Raw genomic sequence first — 18,004 nt, 5'->3', positions numbered from 1 at the left:
TGGCTGCTTCACTTCTGATCCCGCCCCCTGAAAATGGCTGGGAAAGCAGTAAAAGATGACCCAAGTGCTTGAGTCCCTGCACCCACGTGGGAGACCTGGAGGAAGCTCCCTGGCCATGTGGCCATCTGGGGAGTGAACCAACAGATGGAAGATCTCTATCTCTTTACTTCTCCCTCCTTCCTATAACTCTGCTTTTCAAATGAAAAGATAAAGTGACAAAAGAAAAAATTGATAAATTGGCCGGCGCCGCAGCTCACTAGGCTAATCCTCCACCTAGTGGCGCCAGCACACCGGGTTCTAGTCCTGGTCGGGGCGCCAGATTCTGTCCCGGTTGCCCCTCTTCCAGGCCAGCTCTCTGCTGTGGCCCAGGAGTGCAGTGGAGGATGGCCCAAGTGCTTGGGCCCTGCACCCACATGGGAGACCAGGAGAAGCACCTGGCTCCTGCCATCGGATCAGTACGCTGCGCTGGCCGCAGTGCGCCGGCTGCGGTGGCCATTGGAGGGTGAACCAACGGCAAAGGAAGACCTTTCTCTCTGTCTCTCTCTCTCTCACTGTCCACTCTGCCTGTCAAAAAAAAAAAAAAAACAAACAAAAAACTAAAAAACAACAACAACTGATAAATTAAAAAAAAAGGAGAAAAAAAAGATAAATTGTACATTATCAAAATTTAAAAACTTCTATATTTCAAGGGACACCATCAAGAAACTAAAAAGAAGGACAGGTGTTTGGTATGGTGGTTAGGATGTCACTTGGACCCCACATCCCATATTGGGTTCAAGTCCTGGCTCCATGCTTGATTCTGGCTTCTATTAACGCACAACCTGGAAGGCAGCTGGTGTGGCTCAGGTAGTTTGGTTCCTGCTACCCATATGAGAGATCTGGATTGAGTTCCTGGTTCCTGGCTTCAACTTGGCTCAGTTCCTGCTGTTGTGAAGATTTGGGGAATGAACCAATGGATGGGAGATAGCACCCTCCCTCCCGCCCTCTCCCCCTACCTCTGCCTTTTAAATAAAAATAAATAAACCGAAAAGGCAACAGACAATGAGATTTGCAAATATATGTTTGATAAAGGATTTATATTTAGACTACCTGAAGATTTAATACAACTCAATAATAAAAGCATAATCCCATTACTTAAATACACAGGTTTGAATAGATATTTCTCCAAAGAAGATACAGAAATGGCCAATAAACTCATGAAAACATATTCAATGTCATTTGCCATTAGGAAAATGGAAGTTAAATCCTCAAATGAGGAGCAGACATTTAGCCTGGTTGTTAAGAAACCTGTGGTCCCACACTGGGGCACCAAGGTCTGATTCCCCACTCTGGCTCCTGACTCCAGTTTCCACCAGTGCAGACCCTGGGAGGTATACGTGATGGCTCAAGTAGTTGGTTTCCTGCCTCCACACGGGAGACCTGGATTGCATTCCTAGCTCTGACCCTGACCCATTCCTGGCCATTGGAGCATTTGGGGAGAGAATCAGCAGAAGTAATACCTACCTATTATTCTCTCTCTTTCCGACACTGAGATAAATAAAAGAATTTTTAAAAACATCAATGAGATACCATTTCACACTCACTAGGATGGCTATGATAAAAAAAGGAAGACAAGTATTGGCAAGAATGTGGGGAAATCAGAAACATCATAGGGAGCCATCACTGTGGCACAGTAGGTTAAGTATCTGCCAGCGGCACCAGCATCCCATATGGGTGCCAGTTCGTGTCCCAGTTATTCCACTTCCCATCTAGTTCCTTGCTGATGGCATGGGAAAGCAGAAGACGACCCAAGTGCTTGAACCCTGCATCTGTGTGGGAGACCTGGAAGAAGCTCTTGGCTCCTGGCTTTGAATCAACCCAGCTCCAGCCGTTGCAGCCTTTTATGGAGTGAGCCAATGGATGGAAGACCTCTTTCTGTCTGTAACTCTGCCTCTCAAGTAAAATAAATAATCTTTAAAAGAAAAAAACACAAAGAAACATCATACACAATGGTACAATATAAAATGGTGCAACCATTTTGGAAAACAGGAACTTCCTCAAAAGATTAAGCATGGAATTATATGAACCAGCAATTCTATTCCCAGGTACTTATCCAAGGGAAATGAAAATATACATTCACACAAGTATTGTACATGAATATGCACAGCAGCACTGGGGAGTGAACCAATGCACAGCAGCATTATTCTAGCAGCCCAAATGAGGAAACACACTGAATATCCAATAATGGACCACTATTTGCCAACACAAAGATACGAAGTACTGACTCAAGATGCAGCATAGGGTCTGGCACTGCAGTGCAGCTGGTTAAAGCCACAGCCTGCAGTGCTGGCATCCCATATGGGTGCCAGTTTGAGTCCCAGCTGCTCCACTTCCTATTTAGCTCCCTGCTAATACACTTGTGAAAGCAGTGGAGGATGGCCCAAGTGCTTGAGCCCCTGAACCTATGTAAGGAGAGCTGAAAGAAGCTCTGGGCTCCTGCCTTTGGCCTGGCCCAGCCCTGGTCATTGCAGCCATTTGGGGGAGTGAACCAGCACATGAAAGACCCTCCCCCCTCTTTATCTCTCCTTCCCTTTCTCTGTAACTCTGCCTTTCAAACAAATAAATCAGAGAGAGAGAGAGAGAGAGAGAGAGAGGCAGGCAGGTAGGCAGGCAGCATGGAGGAAACTTGAAGCATTATGTGAAGTGACAGAAGTCAGACACAGAAGACCACACAATGTACAATTCCATTTATATGAAGTGCTCAGAATACAAATCTTTGCAGACAAAGAAATGGGTTGATGGTTGCCTAGGCCTAGGTTTGGGGAGGGGAGGATGGGCAGAGTAGGAGGAAATGGGAAAGGACTGCTAATGAATAACAGAGTTCCTTTTTGGGGAGTCAAAAATGTCCTGAAATGCATGATGGTAATGACTGTACAACACTTGGAATGTACTAAACCACCACTGACTTGCACCTTTAAGGGGTGAACTGTCTGAGACAAGAGTTGCACACCACCACTGCTGTTTTTAAAACATGATGGAAAGACAGGACAGCTGCTGGGGGCTGAAGGGAAAGCAACATGTATAGGAAGCACCAACGACTTCCGCCTCAGCAGCACTGAAGTGGCCGACCTGCAGGACTCCGAGGGCACACGGCAGAAACCTGTTTGAGTCTACCGCCTGCCCAGTACCACTGCAGCAACACTAATCACTCCCTCACCTTCAGACCACAAAGGCTCACTGTTCACAGGCAGAATCTCCACGGCACCCCTGCTGGCAAGGGTTTGGGAGCTAACAATGTCCCAGATGTCCAGTTCCTGCCACGCGGAGAAGCAAGGAAGTGGGAACAGCACAGAGATGCCACACAGACAATCCAGCACAGGAAGTGAAATCACCTCCTTCGAAAGAGGAGGAACTAGAACCCAAGGTTGTGGAAGGAACTTGTTCAAGGCCGTGTAACTTACCGGTAGTAACTACTTATTTTTTTTTTAATTTATTTATTTATTTTTTTGACAGGCAGAGTGGACAGTGAGAGAGAGAGACAGAGAGAGAAAGGTCTTCCTTTGCCATTGGTTCACCCTCCAATGGCCGCCGCAGCAGCGCACCGCGCTGATCTGATGGCAGGAGCCAGGAGCCAGGTGCTTTTCCTGGTCTCCCATGGGGTGCAGGGCCCAAGCACCTGGGCCATCCTCCACTGCACCCCTGGCCATAGCAGAGAGCTGGCCTGGAAGAGGGGCAACCGGGACAGAATCCGGCGCCCCAACCGGGACTAGAACCTGGTGTGCCGGCGCCGCTAGGCGGAGGATTAGCCTAGTGAGCTGCGGCGCCGGCAGTAGTAACTACTTATTGTCCAGTGTAGAGCTTCCGTTAGAAAAAATTTACCATCTGCATGCATTTTAAGAGGCAATGAAGTTAACTGTTTTGACTTACACCCAGGAAACAAATACAGCCCAGATGATCTATATAATTAAGAGCCCGGTCTATATGCGGTATCAGAACTATCCAAATATCACGCTTCAAATGAAATAGATGCCTGAAAATACAAAATAAAAGCTTATTTCATAGTTGTGGTGCAGTAAAAGAAAATCTCACAAACTATGAGCAAAATGTCTGATTTTTTAAAATTAGAATTCGCTTACCAAGAGCCAGATACCAATTACCTATTCATCCATTCTTTAATGTGTTCATTCATTCAGCAAATGTTCCTTAATCATTCCTTACGGAGCTTATTTCAGTGATGGAGACAGCAATTTATAAAGTAAAGAAAATATATATAAGGTAGAATGAACTAAGTATAAGAGCTCTAGATGAGGGCCCAGTGAAGAATTTTGAGGGTATCCAAAAGGAATAATAACAGCTAAGTCGCACTGGGGTACTTGTTATGTTCCAGGTATCTTCTAAGTGCTCTACATGTATTAATTTACTTAATCACCATACTCAAATGATATGAGTAACTGTCACCAAATTTACATCAGAAAACTCAAGAGAATAAAGAATTTTCTCTCAATTCTTCCTAGTTCTTAGTGATGACAGATCCCTGCAAAACAAGACAGAACAACAATAGGAGCCAGCGCTATGGCGTAGTGGGTAAAGCTGCTGCTTGCAGTTCCGGCATCCCACGGGGACACCAGTTTGAGTCCCGGCTGTTCCACTTCCGATCCAGCTCTCTGCTATGGCCTGGGAAAACAGCAGAGGATGGCCCAAGTCCTTGGGCCCCTGCACCTGTGTGGGAGACTGGGAAGAAGCTCCTGGCTCCTGGCTTCGGATCGGCCCAGCTCCACTTGTGGCAGCCATCTGGGGAATGAACAAGTAGATGAAAGATATTCTCATTCTCATTCTCTCTCCCCTCCCCCACTTCTATAACTTTGCCTTTCAAATAAATAAATTTTAAAAACAAATAAATTAAAACAAAAAGGGGTAATTTCTGTTTTCAGAGCTTCTCTGCTATCTGCAGTTTCTCAAAATAATCACTTGAAAATAGTTCTTATGACATAAGGGCACATTTTGCAGTGGCATATTCTGGACTCCTACAGCAACTTGCCAGAGACCTCAAAACTAGTGAGTTCAGGCAGTCTGACCCCACAACCTGTATCCTGAATCATTTCATTCCAGTTGTAAAGAGGACGAGGCAAGGAATATAACTTTCAACTACAGGCATCAAGGGAGGCTTCATGGAAGAGATGGCATTTGAATTAAGCCCTGAAGGTGAAAAACAGCTTCCAAATCACAACAGTAGATACAGAGATGCTATGGGAATACTTGGGAGTTAAGAACTGGACCTGACGGAAGAAGGGGATAATACCGGAGGTGGGTGCGGGGCGGCGGCGGGGGGGGGGGGGGGGGGAGGAAGCTTGGGTTTTCAGGCCAGTCGTTTGCACATTATTTTTTGTTGTTTGTTTGTTTTTTAAGATTTATTTATTTGAAAGGCAGAGCTAGAGCTATAGAGAAAGAGAGAGAGAGAGCGCAAGCTATCTCTTCCATCCACTGCCTCACTCCCCTAATGGCTACAATAGCCAGGGCTGGGCCAGGCCAAAGTCAGAAGCCAGAAGCCAGGTGCTTCATCTGGGTCTCCCACGTTGGTGCAGGGGCCCAAGGACTTGAGTCAATTTTCACTGACTTCCCAGGCACATGAGCAGGGAGCTGGGTCAGAAGTAGAGCAGCCAAGGCTGCGGCAGGCTGATGCTAGGAGCCAGGACCTTCATCTGGATCTGAAACACGGGTGTTTGCACATTATTCTGAAAATACTGGGAAGTCAAATAATTTTTCTGAGCAGGAAAGAACTCTATATGGTACTTCAATCATCAAATTCTAACTTAACAGCTAATGTTGGGGATGGCAGGGAGGAACCATTTCTTCTGTCAAAGAACAACTACTTAATAAAAAAACACAAGATATTTTTAAAAATAGTAGACAAGGTCGGCACTGTGGCACAGAAGGTTAATCTGCCTGCGGTACCAGCATCCATATGGGCGCCATTTATAGTTATGGCTGCCCTTCTTCCGACCAGCTCCCTGCTACGGCCTGGGAAAGCAGTAGAAGATGGCCCAGTGCTTGGGCCCTGCACCCACATGGGAGACCCAGAAGAAGCTCCTTGCTCCTGGCTTCAGACTGGTTCAGCTCTGGCCATTGCAGCCATCTGGGGAGTGAACCAGAAGATGGAAGACCTTTCTCTCTGTAACTCTCTCAAATAAATAAAAATCTTTTTTTTTTTAAAAAAGTAGACAAGTCAAAAATATGATACAACAGATGTTCTAAGGGGATATATGACTGTTTAACAAACCATATAGTTTTATAACTCTCAGGTTATATTAGTTTTTTCTTTAGTTTGGGTAGAGGATTTGCAAGTAGCAGAGCCTGGAAAGTCTGTATAAGTGGTTTTTGGAAAGAGGCCAAAAAAGAATGGATAGCTGGCCCCTCAGCCACCAAAACAAGACTCAAACGAATAGATAAGGCTGCACTGGCTGCTCCAGTGCCCTCTCCCTATTCACCACAATGTCCCAGGGAGAGGACATTCCCTGTAATCAGTGACCTGTTCTTGAATCTGTGTAGCTGTCTTTATTTGTACTAAATGGCTTGGTGTCACTTGTTTCAGGGATTCCCTTGCTGGTCTTCACAGAGGCCCCATGCTTTCTGGCGCAAGACATTGCCATCAATGAGAACATGCTTCCTGTCCTTGTCTTCCCTCCACAAATTTAAGCTTTTCCTACCTTAATTAACCACTTACCATGTACTGTGGCTGTAGCTTCGGCAGTGTGAGGTGCAACAACAAAACTAGTACAAATCCTTCCTCATGATTTCATGTATAAGAGCCTCATTCTGACCATAAGTCTTAGCAACCTCAGAGTATATTTTTCTTTCCTTACTAAATTAAGAACTTTCACCTCTTCACTTAAAGTATTTTACAGTTATCCTCTGACATATCCAAATTGCCAGCATCATTATTCTTGAGATTTGGGGCCATTTTTAAGTAAAATAGGGGTTACTTGAACACAATCACTGTGACACCATGACAGTTGATAACTGAGATGCTACTGAGTGATGGACAGGAAGGTGGCATACCCAGCATGGATACGCTGCAGATAATGATTCATGTTCCGAGTGAGGCAGAGAGGGATGGTTTCAATGTGCTACTCAGAATGGTACACAGCTTAAAGCTTAAGAATTGCTCATTTCTGGAATTTTCCATTTAATATTTTCAGACTGAATTAACTGCAGGTAACTGAACCTGTGGAAAGCAAAACCACGGATTAGGGGAAGCCTACCATTCTAGGTTCCCTTCCAGTGGAAGGCTTATCTTTACCTACTGGAACCTCTTAGATCTTCTGATTCTTTAGGGTTGTGCAATTTGACTGATTTCTTATTGATTAGGATATTTTACAACTATGTAGGAGTTTAACTTGTAAAAATGATGAAAATGCAAATTCTGATCAATAGCAATATAAATAAATTTTGTCTAGTAAAGATATGACTGATTCCTCGTCTGTAGGAAAGAGAACCCCAAACATTACATATTACTGCACTGTAGAATACTAACCAGTTTTGTATCCATTGCAGTCACTTTCTTCACTTTTCATAGTCTCAGTTACCTGTGGTCTGCAATTATTAAGTGGGAGGCCAGCACTGTGGCACAGCGAGCTAGGCTGCCTCCTCCAATGCCAGCATCCCATACTGGAGGGCTGGTTCAAGTTCCAGCTGCTTTGCTTCTATCCATTTCCTTGCTAATGTGCCTGGGAAGGCAGCAGAGGATGGCCCAAGTACTTGGGCCCCTGCCACCCAGTGGGAGACCCAGATGGAGTTCTAAGCTTCTGGATTCAGTCTGGCTTCACTCTGTCTCTCCCTCTAACTCTATTTTTCAAATAAAATAAATATTTTTAACAAAACTTTAAAAAGAAAATATTAAATGAAATATTTAACTCAAATTTTAAATTTAGTACAGTATATTACTACTCTGTTACTGTTAATATCTTACTGTGTCTACTTCATAAATTAAACTTTCTCATGGATAGGTACATGTAGGAAAAAATGGTACACAAAGGGTTTGGCACTTTCTGTGGTTTCAGCATTAGTAGAACATCTTGGAAGGTATATTTCACAGATGGGGAACTACTATATTAACAAAACTATTCGGTCTTCCCTTATCATCTGCTCCTCAAATTCTCCTTTGAAACATTCTTAACATTTTACTGATGCCCAATAGTTAATGAGTTGAATAAAATCTTTGACCTGTATTAATTTTACATTTACACGAAAGTTATATTCTTACATTTACAAAAATATTAACACTTGTTAATTCCTGCAGGCTTTCCAGCACTTAGACTAGTCAGAAGAAAGCAATGGGGGCCAGCATTGTGGCATAGCTGGTTAAGTTTCTGCCCCATGACACTGGCAATCCCATATGGGCACTGGTTCAAGTACCAACTGCTCCACTTCCAATCCAGCTCCCTAATAATACACCTGGAAAAGCAGTGGAAGACAGCCCAAGTACTTGGGCCCCTGCACCCAGGTGGAGACAAGGATGAAACTCCTGGCTTCAGCTTGACCTGGCCATGGTTGTTGTGGCCATTTGGGGAATGAACCAGTGGATGGAGGATCTCTCTGCCTCTGTATGTGTCTCTCCTTCTCCCTCTGTAATTCTACCTTTCAGATAGATAGATAGATAGATCGATCGATCTTTAAAAGAAAAAGCAAGCAAGCAAGCAATGTCATAATCTCCATACACAGACCAAAAGTAGCTTTCAGAAACTACAAGTGTGGTGCTTTCTGGCAACTTTGAGAATTCTAAATGAAGTTTTAAAAAGATGCTTCATGAGAAAACAGAAAAGGGGGAAAAAAGTATTTACTCTGTATACTATCAACTTCTATGCTGAGCAGTTACATATATTATCTCGTTGAATCTTCAGGAAATCTCTGAAATAGGTATCATTGTCCTAATATTGCAAATGAATAAGCAGGAAATATCTGAGTAAGTACAGCAACACCCACATGCAGATCAAGTTACATAAGTGGAAAATTACAGTAATGGTTCATGAGTGCCAGTGGTTAAAAGGACACTTTGTAAATAGAATATAAAATTCAGTAAACACGTGAGTGAAAGGATTACCAGCAATAACAGTCATTAACAGGAAAAACTGACGGCAAGGCTTGCACAGGTGCTCTTAATTACATGGGCACAGCTTGAAGCTTTCTGTCCACATCCTGTTTCTGTAGACTTTGCCACGTGCATCCACACTCTGCTGTCTGCTTCCCTCCCTAAGCAAGATGGGGGATTTGCAGTCCACTCAGCACCTGTCTTCCTGCAAGACTTATGCAATGTGATTCACAAAGGCATTTATGCTCCATGGCCAGAGGGAAGTCCCAGTAACCAGCAGCTGGCAGATGTCACCCCTTAGAAACAGGTCCCTCCAATGTATCTGCGATATTTACTTCCTGAACTACAAGAGCTGATGTCAAATGGCATCTAACTAAGATTTAAAAGCTTGATTGTTCTATTTTTATTTATACTTGTTACATCTCATTAAAAAAAAAAACAAGTTTATTGTTAAGAAAGAGAAAGAAAATCTGGAGACAAAACTATTTCAATTGTTGTCCTAACTTGGAAGCACCATGCACCAGAGAACAAGAAGGAAAGGGAAAGCAGGATGGTGCGAGGGTCTTAACCCCAGGAATTTCTGCCGACCCGCCTCTCCCGGGTCAGGGGCGCTTCCAGCAACATCTGGGCCCCTGGTCTTCCTTTCCTTGGACACCATCTCTTGGACGTTTCAGGACAGTTCATGGAGATCCAACTCATGTAAGAGTTGCTGATTTAGGCCACCAAAGTCTCATTTCCTCCTCTGCTCTCCATCTGACCTCAGCTCTCATTCTACCCTACCACTGTACCTTGTCTTATGGCTCACAGCATTTCATTTGTCTATTTATTTAATTTGAGAGACACGGACAGCCAGAAAGAGCCTCCAGAATCCCATTAAATGACTAGGACCAGGCTGGGCCAAGACTAGGGGCCAGGAACTCAATCCAAGTTCCCCACATGAGTGGCAGGTACCCAATGAACTGAGCCATCACTGCTGCCTCCCAGGGTCTGTATTAACAGGAAGCTCGAACTGGGGGCTGGTGAAGGCACCCCAATGTGGGATGCGAACACTTTAACAGAAAGCTCAACCTCTCGACCAAATGTGTGTCTCATTTACACCTTTTATATTCTTATCATATTCCACACCCACTGCTCACATACACAGTGCCCAGACTAGTACTTTATAGATTCTGCAACTCATGAAAGAATCTGTAGGAGATTCCAAGATAGCAGATTAGGGACCAATATACTGTATTAGGCTAAGGATAAACAGTAAAAATGAAAAAAAGTATAGGAAGTGCACTCTCAGGGGAGAATTGGAGAGAAAACTGCACTGGAAATCTTATAAGAGGAAGAGGAACGCTGTGGACCTGTGTGGAGGGTGTGGGCACACAGCATAAACATGAAGACAGCACACAACTGCAGTAGCCGAGAGCTGGAGTGGGCAGCAGCTCAGAGACAGAGGTGAGATGGGACTGTAGCAACCTATGGTGACACATCTGGAGGGAGAGCATGGCATGAGTCTGGATTGCAGCCCTGGGGGCCAGCAGTTGCTAGCGGTTTTTTGCCTGTGGACTCAGTGGAAGGAGAGTGGGTACATTTATCTTGCCCCAACTTCCCCACAATAGCACATGCTGCCAAGCTGAGAAAGGGCGGGCACCGTGCTGCTGCGTGTGGGCAGGAGCTGCAGAAGACTCTGTGCACCGATACAGCAACTGGCTGAGACGGAACGCCATCTTCTCAGCAGTGCTGTGGCAGTGATGAGAGAGCGAGCAACATTTGGCCAGTGCTCTACTGTACACGTGTGATCCAGAGATTCTAGTGGAGGGAATAATCTGCAGTCCCCACTGACTTTCAGTCTGGCTGGGAGGTGGCTGGACAATCACGTAAGACAAGGCACCTACAGCCTCCCAAATTGAAGAAACACCTAGCCAGAGCAGTCTTGAGAAACATCTGCTTCTCTGCTGACTGGATGGGCTGGCAGGGCAGAGACACCTCTGCACCCAGCGACTGTGGGAGCCTTGTGCTGAGACCAGGGGGACTCGGTGGTTACAGGAGAAGGTGCAGGGTGTAGCTGGATCTTGTCGCTCCCCCTCTTCATGGAGGAACGACACTAAGCCCTGCCTAGGCTTCATATCCGAGTCACGGCACCATTATGTCGCTCCCCCTCTTCGTGGAGGAACGACACAGGACCCTGCGCTGTTCTTTCTGTCTGCTCGGCCCTCCCCGGGTTAGCTGCTGGTTCTTCCCGGGTTGGCTACTATCCCTTCCACCTCCGTGGAAGGGCAGTTCCCCCTGGCCGCATTCCCCACTTCCGCAGGGGAGCGGCACACCGCCGGCCGGCTCTTCTCGGGGGCTGCACAGGTGTTATTCGGATAGATGTTCCTGGTGCATGCCGTCTCTCTCCTCCTTTATAGTCCTCCTCCGCCAATCCTAACTCGGCTGCCCACACGCCGAGTACGCTGCTCTCCAATCAGGAGCAAGTCCTACAGTTTATTGGTTGAACTGGAGGCAGCTGTGCGGAAGCTGTTTACTTCTCTCCCAGCGCCATATTGTGGGAGAGCAGATGCATAGAATAAGTCTTAATTCCAGTAACTCAGTCCAGTCCGGGCTGCTCCCCACAGATCTCTGGGGAATCTGGGTGCAGCTCCACATGCTTGGAGCTCCTTGGTTGCCTGGGGCAGGTCACTGCAAGAAGGGTGCCCACAGTAAGGACTGCGCAGATCATCTGTGCAGTTCACACAGTAGCATGGAACACACACTGGGGGCTAACACCCAGGCATTGAGATCTACCGTGCCCAGCTTGGGTTTTACCCTGGACACTGGCCCCACCAGGGAGCACTGACCAGAGCTCCCTGGCCCCACCCACCACACACCTCTTGGTATTCACTGAAAGTGTAGATATCCCACTAAGCCACAGAGTCATAGCTTAAAGATAAAAGCCATCAGAGAAAAAAACAAATGCAAAAATTCAAGAAACAAGAAGGAAGACACCATGAACCCCTCCAAAGGAACACAACAACATTTAAATATTAGAATGTGAAGAGGAAGAGATCGGGGAAATGCCAGAAACAGAATTCAAAAAGTTAATCATGGGACTACTCAAAAGCAATCAGAAGCAAATCCATGAACTAAAGAAAGCCATATAATGTGAATGAAAATGTTTCCTATCAACTGAGATTTTAAAGAGAAATCAAAATGAAATATTAGAAATGAAGAATTCAATAGATCAAAAACAAAAAACATGGTGGAAAGCCTTAACAGCAGGCTTGGTGAGGTAGAAGAAAGAATATCCAAACTTGAAGACAAGTCTTCGAATTTTAGACTAAAAAAATGAAGAAGAAAATAGAAAACTTAAAAACAATGTTGGAGATTTATTGGATACTCTCAAATGACCCAAAATACGAGTCAGGTCTTAGGAGTTCCTGAAGGTGTGGAAAGAGAGAATGGACTAGAATGACTTACTTACTTACTTACTTACTTATTTATTTATTTTTGACAGGCAGAGTGGACAGTGAGAGAGAGAGAGACAGAGAGAAAGGTCTTCCTTTGCCATTGGTTCACCCTCCAATGGCCACCGCAGCTGGTGCGCTGCGGCCAGCACACCGCGCTGATCTGAAGGCAGGAGCCAGGTGCTTCTCCTGGTCTCCCATTGGGGGCAGGGCCCAAGCACTTGGGCCATCCTCCACTGCACTCCCGGGTCATAGCAGAGAGCTGGCCTGGAAGAGGAGCAACTGGGACAGAATCTGGCGCCCCGACTGGGACTAGAACCCGGTGTGCCGACGCCGTTAGGCGGAGGATTAGCCTATTGAGCCACGCGCCAGCCCACTATTTAATTTAATAATTACAGAAAACTTGCCCAACTGGAGAAAGAAAGAGATGTCCAAGCAGAGGAAGCACGTAGAACTCCTAACAGAACCAGAAAAAAGCTTCTCCACGACACATTGTAATCAAACTTCCCACAGTAAAACATAAAGAAAAGATTCCAAAATGTGCACAAGAGAAACATCAGATGACGTTCAGAGGATCTCCAATTAGACTCATTGCTGACTTCTCATCAGAAACCCTACAGGCTAGAAGGGAATAGCTAGATATAGTTCAAGTCTCAAAAGAAAAACCTGTCAACCCAAAATACTGTACCCTGCAAAGCTCTCATTTATGAATGAAGGTGAAATAAAGATTTTTCATAACAAACAGAAATTGAAAGAATTTTTCATCACTTTTCCAGCCTTACAAAAGATGCTTAAGGATGTGTACACACAAAAACAAAGAAAGATAGCCATCATTATGAAAGAATGTGAAGGCAGAAAATCACCCAGTAAAAGTACAAAAGAAATCCAAAGTAAACAACAGGAATATTTATGGGAAAATGGCAGGGCCAAGTCATTACTTATCAATAGTCACCATGAATGTAAATGACCTCAACTCTCCAACAGATACAGACTGAATGGTTAAAAAACAAGTCCCATCTATTTGCAGCCTATAAGAAACACATCTCACCAACAAAGAAGCACGCAGACTCAAAGTGAAAGGATGGAAAAAGATATGCCATGCTAACGGAAACCAAAAAAGGGTTTTGCTATCCTAATATCAGACAAAACAGACTTTAACATAAAAACTGTTAAAAGAGACGAAGAAGGGCATTATGTAATGATTAAGGGATCAATTCAACAGGAAGATATGACTACAATAATTGTATATGCACCCAATTATTGGGTACCTGGCTAATTTAAAAGAAATGTTAATAGATCTAAAGGGGAAAAAAAAGCTCTAAAGGGAGACATGGACTCCAATACAATAATAATGGGGGACTTCAACATCCCACTTTAATCAATGGACAATTCAACAAAGAAACAACAGAGCTAACTGACACTATGGACCAAATGGATCTAAATGATATCTACAGAACTTTTCACCCCACAGTTGCAGAATACACATTCCTCTCATCAGTACATGGAACTTTCTCTAGGATAAACCATATGCGAAGCCATAAAACAAGTCTCAGCAAATTCAAAAAAACTGAAATCATACGATGCACCTTCTCTGACCACAATGGAATCAAGCTGAAAATCAACAACTCAATAACCTCTAGATCCATGTGCAAATGAATGAAGCATGAAGACTGAACAATATGTTCCTGAAAGAACAGGCGGTCACAGAAGAAATAAAAAAACTTCTGGAAACAAATGAAGATGACAATACATCATATCAAAACTTATCAGAGGGGCCAATGCTGTGGCATAGCAGGTAAAGCCACTGCTTGCAGTGCCGGCATCCCATATAGGCACCAGTTCGAATCCTGGCTGCTCTGTTTCTGACCCAGCTCTCTGCTATGGCCTGGGAAAGCAGCAGAAGATGGCCCAACTGCTTGGGTCCCCACACCCACATGGGAGATCCAGAAAAAGTTCATGGTTCCTAGCTTCCAATTAGCGCAGTTCCGGCTGCTGCAGTCATCTGGGGAGTAAACCAGTGGATGGAAGACACACACTCCCACCTTTTTCTCTCTGTAACTCTGCCTTACAAATAAATAAATAAATCTTTTTTTTTTTTTTAATTTACTTATTTACTTGAAACTCAGAGTTACACAGAGAGAGAGGAGAGGCAGAGAGAGAGAGAGGTCTTCCATCCACTGGTTCACTCCCTAATTGGCTGCAATGGCCAGAGCTGCGCTGATCCAAAGTCAGGAGCTTCTTTTGGGTCTCCACAAGGGCCCAAGGACTTGGGCCACCTTCCACAGTTTTCCTGGGCCATAGCAGAGAGCTGGATTGGAACTGGAGTAGCCAGGGCTTGAACCGGCACCCATATGGGATGCCGGCACTGCAGGCGGCAGCTTTACCTGTTACGCCACAGCGCTGGCCCCCAAAAAATAAGTCTTTAAAAAGAAAAAGAACTTATGGGATACAGAAAAGGCAGTGTTAAGAAGGAAGTTTACAGCAATCAATGCCTACATGAAAAAAATGGAAAGGTACCAAATAAATGAGTATCAATGCATTTCAAAGACCTAGAAAAACGGCCGGCGCCGTGGCTCACTAGGCTAATCCTCTGCCTTGCAGCGCCGGCACACCGGGTTCTAGTCCCGGTCAGGGCGCCGGATTCTGTCGCAGTTGCCCCATTCCAGGCCAGCTCTCTGCTGTGGCCAGGGAGTGCAGTGGAGGATGGCCCAAGTGCTTGGGACCTGCCCCCATGGGAGACCAGGAGAAGCACCTGGCTCCTGCCATCGGATCAGCACAGTGCGCCGGCCGCAGTGTGCCGGTCGCGGCAGCCATTGGAGGGTGAACCAACGGCAAAAGGAAGACCTTTCTCTCTGTCTCTCTCTCTCACTGTCCACTCTGCCTGTCAAAAAAAAAAAAAAAAGACCTAGAAAAACAACAAAAAAACAAACTCAAAGTTAGTAGGAGGGAAGAAATAATTAAAATTAGAGAAAAAATTAAACAAAACTGAAACCAAAAACAAACAAGATCAGTGAAATGAAGAGTTTTATTTTTTTAAGATGTATTTATATATTTGAAAGGTAGAGTTACAAAGAGGCAGAGGCAGAGGTGAAGAATTGAGCTAGAAAATTGCAGGCACAAACCTCCTTCCCCAAAGCTGAAACCCTGTGGGGCGGGGGTTGTATAGTTTCGGTTCCTTATCTTTACAGCTGCACCTGTGTGAAGATAAGGGGCTGAAGCTGTGTAACCCTTGCCTCACCCGCCGTTAATGCCTCAATCAATTCTAGGAGATGTCCTTTGAACTCCCTGCACGTGCTTTGAGTTTCCTGCGGTGTGAGTTGATTTGCTAATGAGCTTCCCGCGGTGTGAGATGATTTGCTAGTCTCTGAAAACCCTATAAAAACCCTGACCCTTGACTTCTCGGGGCTGCTGTGTTCCTGCGTGCTCAGAGAGCCCCAGCATGCTGGTTTGAATAAACCCCTTGCTGATTGCATGAGAGTGTCTCTTGGAGTCGTTCCTTGGGCAGTTGATGTTTCTCGACCCTATCAGAGGCAGAGAGAGGTCTTTCATCCATTGGTTCACTCCCCAAATGGCCGCAATGGCTGGAGCTGGGCCAATCTGAAGCCAGGAGCCAGGAGCCTCTTCCAAGTCTCCCATGCAGGTGCAGCGGCCCAAGGACTTGGGCCACCTGTACTGCCTTCCCAGGCCATAGCAGAGAGCTGGATTAGAAGAGAAGCAGCTGAGACTTGAACTGGTGCCCATATGGATGCTGGTACTGCAGGAGGTGGCTTTATTTGCTACAACACAGCATCAGCCCCAAAGAGCTGGTTTCTTGAAAAAATGAACAAAATCGATACACCATTGGCCCAACTAACCAATAGAAAGAGGGAGAAGACCTTAATCATTAAAATCAGAGATGAAAAAGGAAACGTAACAACAGACACCACAGAAATAAAAAGATTCATTAGAAATTACTACAAAGAGCTGCAAGCCAACAAATTGGGAAATCTAGAAGAAATGGATAGGTTCCTAGAGACACACAATCTAGCAAAATTGAGTCATGAAGACATAAAAAACCTAAACAGACCAATAACCAAGATGGAAACTGAATCAGTTATAAAAATCCTCCCAACAATGAAAAGCCCAGGACCAGATAGCTTCACTGAATTCTACCACACATTTAAAGAAGAAATTCCAATTCTTCTCAAGCTATTCAAAACAACTGAAAGAGAGGGAATCCTCCCAAACTCCTTCTATGAAGCCTACACCTTAATTCCTAAGCCAAAAAGAATACAATAGAGAGAAAGAGAACTATAGACCAATATCCCTGATGAACACAGATGTAAAAATCCTCAACAAAATACTAACTAATCAAATGCAACAACACATCAGAAAGATCATTCACCCAGACCAAGTGGGATTTATCCCTGGTATGCAGGGATGGTTCAACATTTGCAAATCAATCAATGTCATACATCACATTAACAAATTAAAGAACAAAAACCATACTGTTGTGATCACTGACATCATAAATAAGAGTGTCAATTGTTAACTCAACAACAGGAGTCATTGTGCATTTACTCCCCATGTAGGACCTCTGTCCTTAATGAGTTGTACTATGAGAATTTATGGTAAAACTTGTATACAAACAGTACTTTATATTTTGTGTGTCTGTGTGGGTGCAAACTGTTGAAATCTTTGCTTAGCATAGAGTTGGTCTTCTGTATATAAAGATAATTAAAAATGAATCTTAATGAAGAATGGGATGAGAGCGGGGAGTAGGAGGTGGGATGGGAGTGGGGGTGGGAGGGTAAGTATGGGGAGAAGAACAACTATATTCTTAAATAATTTATTAAATAAAAGCTTTCTAAAAACAAAAAATAAAGTAACATACTGTTATCTCAACAGACACAGAGAAAGCATTTGATAAAATACAACATCCCTTCATGATGAAAACCTTAAGCAAATTGGGTATAGAAGGAACATTCCTCAACATAATTAAGGAAATTTATGACAAACCCATGGCCAGCATCCTATTGAATGAGGAAAAGTTGGAAGCACTCCCCCTAAGATCCAGAACCAGACAAGGATGCCCACTCTCACAATTGCTATTAATATAGTCCTGGAAGTTTTAGTCAGAGTCATTAGGCAAGCCAAAGAAATAAAAGGGATACAAATTGGAAAAGAAATCAAACTATATCTGCAGATGACATGAGTCTATATATAGGGGATCTAAAAGACTCCACTGAGAGACTATTGGAACTCATAAAAGAGTTTGGTAAAGTGGCAGGATATAAAATCAAAACAGAAAAATCAATAGCCTTTGTAAACAGACAATATCATGGCTGAGAAAGAACTTTTAAGATCAGTCCCATTCACAATAGCTCCAAAAAGAATTAAACACATTGGAAAAAATTTAACCAAGGATGTCAAAGATCTCTATGTTGAAAATTACAAAACACTGAAGAAAGAAACAGAAGAGGAAATTAAAAAATGGAAAAATTTTCCATGTTCATAGATTGTATGAATC

General features: G+C 44.2%; 1 non-coding gene across 5 annotated transcripts in view; it reads right to left on the bottom strand.

Annotated features, from left to right (window-relative positions):
* The window catches only part of LOC103348031 (uncharacterized), a 104,896-nt gene that overhangs the window by 53,661 nt on the left and 33,231 nt on the right, over positions 1–18,004 (bottom strand). The window contains exon 3 of one of the 5 annotated variants that reach the window (XR_016211101.1): positions 4,133–4,770. The exons of the other annotated variants lie outside the window; for them this stretch is intronic. This is a non-coding gene — a transcript (uncharacterized LOC103348031). Of the gene's footprint in view, positions 1–4,132; positions 4,771–18,004 lie in introns of those variants that run through there. 5 annotated transcript variants of the gene reach the window in all.

This window comes from Oryctolagus cuniculus, chromosome 1 (assembly GCF_051225735.1).
Source record: "Oryctolagus cuniculus isolate XC-2025 breed Fujian yellow rabbit chromosome 1, ASM5122573v1, whole genome shotgun sequence".
Taxonomy (NCBI): domain Eukaryota; kingdom Metazoa; phylum Chordata; class Mammalia; order Lagomorpha; family Leporidae; genus Oryctolagus; species Oryctolagus cuniculus.
Note: the sequence above shows the minus strand (reverse complement) of the source record. Positions and strands in the feature narration are given on the sequence as shown.